Raw genomic sequence first — 6,026 nt, 5'->3', positions numbered from 1 at the left:
TCCTGCCCCTAATTCACCCAACTCTGCCTCTGAGCCCACCTACATCCTGATCTTCATCTTGCCCACCATGCTCCTGATCCTGTCCACATGATGCCTTTGACCCTGAGTAGCACCCACACTCACCCCTCAATGCAAGTCAGGTACATGGACCTGATGGATGATTTATGTTCATACTGGGGGGAAAATGGGTACAAATGGAAGGAACTATGCACATACACTGCATACACTCACATGACAAAGCCCCAAACAACACTTTTGTCCCTTGCTGACCCCTATGTGCCTATAAGCATGGTCAATGTCCCTCACGCCACCGGGACGTGATTTGATTGATGCCCAAATCTTGGCCCTTATACTGGCAATATACAATAAGCAGAAATGGGTAGAGCCATGAATAAGTGTTGTATTCTCTTCTACAACTAATACCCCAGCACCAAACCTGCCCCCCCCATGGACCCCACCCAACTAAACACACTCTTGCCCCATCTGCCCCCAGTCAAAGCTCTAACCTTGGCGAAGCAGCACTCCATGTGGCACAGGGCAGTATGCACATTGATGGGTTTCCCACAGGAGACACAGAAGATCTGCAGGTCGACGTTGTTTCCACCATGTTTGTTGTTCTGCATAGGACAGTAGAGGGTCCGGTGAAACAGTGCAGAGTGGGGATCACAGGCCACAGTACCAGGCACCTTTCTTTTACACCCCACCCATTCCCACAGCTTGGACTCATGACAGCAGAGTAAAAGGACATGGGCTCATCGTCTCCTGAGAGAACACCAAAATCACAACTAGTTGCTGAACAATCATTGACAGGAGGATGTTGGAATCCACTATTAGCCCTACCACAGAGCCTGTAGCCCTACCATAGAGCTGCTGCGTGGGCAACCCCAAAACTGGAGAACAATTATACCAAAGAAGTTCTTGAGCTGTTCCAAAGGTTCTAGGCCCTACATCAGACTTCCCAACCTGGAAATCCAGCAAAGGGACTGGGAATCCCCAGGGAATCTGATTTTGAAGGTCATCAGGATTTGATTATAGAACTTCCACAGGACTGGGGGAAACAGAGACTCTTAGAGAGCACAAACAAAATCTTGTGTGTACCAGGACCCAGAGGAAAGGAGCAGTGACCCCACAAGAGATTGAGCCAGATTTGCTTATAAGTGTTTGGGGATCTACTGCAAAGGAGTGGGTCGACAGTGGCCTGCTGTGGGGTTGGGGCACTGACAGCAGCAGTCTTGGGAGGCACAGTGTGTTGGCATAAGTTCTCTTGGAAGAGGTCGCCTTTACCCTTACCATAGACCCTGTAGCCTTACCATACAGACTGCAGACTCCAGGACTGGGCCACATCAGGCCAAGTAAATAATCAGGGAGGGAGCACGGCCCCAGCATCTGCAGAAAATTGGAGTAAAGATTTACTGAGCAGGCCCTGCCCACCACAGCAAGACCCAATTCTCTCCACAGAGTCCCTCCCATCAGGAAGCTTCCACAAGCCTCTTTATCCTCATACAGCAGTGAGCAGACAGAAGAAGCAAGAACTACAATCCCATGGCCTCTGCAATGAAAACCACAATCACAGAAAACTAATCAAACTGATCACATGGATCACAACTTTTGTGTAACTCAGTGAAACTATGAGCCATGCCAGGTAGGGTCACCTAAGACAGACAGGTCATGGTGGAGAGTTCTGACAAAGCATGGTCAACTGGAGAAAGGAATGGCAAACCACTTCAGTATTCTTGCCTTGAGAACCCCATGAACAGCATGAGAAGGCAAAAAGATATGACACTGGAAGATGAGCCCTCCAGGTTGGTAGGTGTCCAATATGCTACTGAGGAAGAGAGGAGAAATGGCTCCAGAAAGAAAGGAGAGGCTGAGCCAAAGTGAAAACAACACCAAGTTGTGGCTGTGTCTGGTGGTAAAAGTAAATTCTGATGCTGTAAAGAACAATATTGCATAGGAATCTGGAATATTAGGTCCATGAATCAAAGTAAATTGAATGTGGTCAAACAGGAGATAACAAGAGTGAACATTGACATTTTAGGAATCAGTGAACTAAAATGGACAGGAATGGGCAAACCATTATATCTACTACTGTGGGCAAGAATCCCTTAGAAGAAATGCAGTAGCTCCCGTAGTCAACAAAAGACTCTGAAATGCAATACTTGGGTGCAGTCTCAAAAGCGACAGAATGATCTCTGTTCATTTCCAAGGCAAACCATTCAACTTTACAGTAATCCAATTCTATGCTCCAATCACTAACACCAAAGAAGCTGAAGTCAAACAGTTCTATGAACACCTAGAAGCCCTTCTAGAACTAACACCACAAAGAGATGTCCTTTTCATCCTAGGGGATTGGAATGCAAAACTAGGAAGTCAAGAGATAACTGGAGTAATGGGCAAGTTTGGCCTTGGAGTACAAAATGAAGCAGGGCAAAGGCTAACTGAGTTTTACCAAGAGAACACACAGTTCATAGCAAACACCCTCTTCCAACAACACAAGAGAAGACTCAACACACGGACATCACCAGATGGTCAATACCGAAATCAGGTTGCTTATATTTTTTGCAGCCAAAGATGGAGAAGCTCTATACAGTCAGCAAAAACAAGACCAGGACCTGACTGTGGCTCAGATCATGAACTCCTTATTGCCAAATTCAGACTTAAATTGAAGAAAGTAGGGAAACCCACTAGGCAATTCAGGTCAAATCCCTTATAATTACACAGTGTAAGTGACAAATAGATTCAAGGGGTTAGATCTGATAGACAGAGTGCCTAGAGAACTATGAACAGAGGTTTGTAACACTGTACAGGAGGTGGTAACAAAAACCATTCCCAAGAAAAATAAATGCAAAAAGGCAAACTACTTGTCTGAGGAGGCTTTACAAATAGCTGAGAAAACAAGAGGAGGGAAAGGCAAAGGAGAAAGGGAAAGATATACCCATCTGAATGCACAATTCCAAAGAAGAGCAAGGAGAAATTTTCAAAAAAAACCTTCTTAAGTGAACAATGCAAAGAAATAGAGGAAAACAATCAAATGGGAAAGACAAGAGATCTCTTAGAGAAAATTAGGGATACCAAGGGAATATTTCATGGAAAGATGGGCTCAATAAAGGACAGAAATGGTATGGACCTAACAGAAGTAGAAGATATTAAAAAGAGGTGGCAAGAATACACAAAACTGTACAAAAAAGGTCTTAATGACCCGGATAACCACGATGGTGTGATCACTCATCTACAGCCAGAAATCCAGAGTATGAAGTCAAGTGGGCCTTGGGAAGCATTGCCACGAACAAAGCTAGTGGAGCTCATGGAATTCCAGCTGAGTTATTTCAAACTTTAAAAGATGATGCTGTGAAAATGCTGCACTCAATATGCCAGCAAATTTGGAAAACTCAGCAGTGGCCACAGGACTGGAAAAGGTCAGTTGTCATTCCAATCCCAAAGAAAGGCAATGCCAAAGAATGCTCAAACTACTGCACAATTGCACTCATTTCACATGCTAGCAAGGTCATGCTCAAAATCCTTCAAGCTAGACTTCAAATAGTACGTGAACCAAAAACTTTCAGATATACAAGCTGGATTTAGAAAAGGCAGAGGAACCAGAGAACAAATTGCCAACATGCATTGGATCATAGAAAAATCAAGGAATTCCAGAAAAACATCTATTTCTGCTTCATTGACTATGCTAAAGCCTTTGACTTTGTGGATCACAACAAACTGGAAAATTCTTCAAGAGATGTGAATACCAGACCACCTTACTTGCCTCCAGAGAAACCTGTATGCAGGTCAAGAAGCAACAGTTAGAACTAGAGATAGAACAACAGACTGGTTCCAAATTGGGAAAGGAGTACGTCAAAACTGCATCCTGTCACCCTGCTTATTCTTATATGAAGAGTACATCATACAAAATGACAGGCTGGATGAAGCACAAGCTGGAATCAAGATTTCCAGGAGAAATATCAATAACCTCAGATATGCAGATAATACCAGCCTAATGGCAGAAAGTGAAGAGAAACTATAGAGCCTCTTGATGAAGGTGAAAGAGGAGAGTGGGAGACTGGAAAAGCTAGCTTAAAACTCAAGATTCAAAAAATGAAGATTATGGCATCCAGTCCCATCACTTCATGGCAAATAGATGGGGAAACAATTAAAACAGTGAGAGACTTTTCTTTCTTGGGCTCCAAGATCACTGTAGATGGTGATTGCAGCCATGAAATTGAAAGACGCTTGCTCCTTGGAAGAAAAGCTATGACAAATCTAGACAACGTACTAAAAAGCAGAGAAATCACTTTCCTGACAAAGGTCCATCTAGTCAAAGCTATGGTTTTTCCAGTAGTCATGTATGGATGTGAAAGTTGGACCATAAAGAGGACTGATCACTGAAGAATTGATGCTTTAGAACTGTGGTACTGCAAACTCTTGAGAGTCCCTTGGACAGCAAGGAGATGAAATCAATCAATCCTAAAGGAAATCAACCCTGAATATTCATTGGAAGGGCTGATGCTGAAGCTGAAGTTCCAATACTTTCTCCATCTGATGCAAAGGGCCAACTCTTTGGAAAAGTCCCCAGTGCTGGGAAAGATTGAGGGCTCAACAGAAGATGAGATGGTTGGATGGTATAACCAACTCAATGGACATGAATTTGAGCAAACTCGGGGAGACAGTGAAGGACAAGGAAGCCTGGCATGCTATAATTCATGAGTTGCAAAGAGTTGGACCCGACTTAAAGACTGAACAATAACATCCATTCCCACTCACCTCTTTATCTTGGTACACAGCCTGCTACTTGTCACACAGAATGATGGCCTCAAGTTCATGGAAACAGCATTCCATGTCCTTCAAGGGGCATGAGTGTCCTGCTGTTCATGGTGGATGCACTCAAGCATTTTCTTGCCGTTCTCCTCAGCAATGCAGGGACTCTTCTGCCACTGCTGAAAGCGCTGGGGCAGGATCTCATGGATGTGGCTGGAAGGAGAGTCAGCAAGAAATGGAATGGGTATTTTGGAACATCAAAAGAAGAAACAGATGAGTGGCTTAATAGTGAATGTTTAAGATAATGAATGGCAGAGGAGTGAATGTTGTTGAATGGGTGAGTGGGTGGTGGATGGTTGGGTGGATGGGTAGCTAGTTGGATGGGTGACTGTAAGGGTAATTGTGTGGGTTGGTGGGTGGAATGTGGATGGGTGGGTGTATGTAAGGGTGGATGTATAGGCAAGTAAGTGGACAAATTGTGCCAGGATACATAAGTAGGAGGGTGGATGGACTTACAGATGGCATAGATCATGCCCTATTCCACGCCCTGTTGCTTAACCTCCAGGTGTACTCAATCAGCTGCCAGCTTCATGCCACATTCGTCCGAGCAGTACTTGGAGCCTGGCTGGGTGGGATGCACACAGCCAGGTCCCAGGCACTGCTGCAGCAAGGCTCAGTCCTTGACATCTGGCTGCTCTGGATCTTTTGACTTTTCCATGAGCTTCTGCTTCTGGTTCTCCTCCTGTGGGACCAGAGTGGTCAAGGTAGGGGAAGGGGAAGCAATGTCAGCTCCCTAATCCTGTACGTCTGTCCTGCATTCTGCCCCCAACCTCCGTCTCCATGCCCCCCTTTCCATAATTTCTATCACCTTCCACTCCACTTTTTTCTTCAAATTCTTCATTTTCTTCATATCCACTGCCTGCTTCAGCAGTGCAGAATCTAGGAACAGAAACTCCTGAGTGTCACTCATTGCCAGGAAAATGCTGAAACGTCTCCCCAGCTTGTTCCTTAAATGGTCTCTGGACACTCCCTTCCTCCTTTCTCCTCCTTGCTGATCCTCCCTGCTTTCATTGTCTCCCTCCTTCCACTAAGGGGTCCTGTCATACACTCAGGCTTTGCTTGTCAAGTCGCCTATGTATAAGTCCTGGTATAAGTTTTAGTACTGAGGCAGGTCATTTTCAGACAACAGTTGGTGTATGGCTGTTGTCTGAAGTACCTCCTTTACTGCCAATGGCATCACCACCACCTAGTACTTCTGAGACAGCTCAGACTTCTGC

General features: G+C 44.9%; 1 long non-coding RNA gene across 1 annotated transcript; it reads right to left on the bottom strand.

Annotated features, from left to right (window-relative positions):
- Positions 1–484: 484 nt before the first annotated feature.
- Positions 485–5,813, bottom strand: LOC102174731. The gene is made up of 3 exons (XR_001917586.1): positions 4,756–5,813; positions 1,311–1,386; positions 485–617 (listed from the first exon to the last, which is right to left on the bottom strand). It is a non-coding gene; the product is annotated as an uncharacterized LOC102174731 (long non-coding RNA).
- Positions 5,814–6,026: the final 213 nt, after the last annotated feature.

This window comes from Capra hircus (assembly GCF_001704415.2).
Source record: "Capra hircus breed San Clemente chromosome X unlocalized genomic scaffold, ASM170441v1, whole genome shotgun sequence".
NCBI classification, from domain to species: Eukaryota; Metazoa; Chordata; class Mammalia; order Artiodactyla; family Bovidae; genus Capra; species Capra hircus.
Note: the sequence above shows the minus strand (reverse complement) of the source record. Positions and strands in the feature narration are given on the sequence as shown.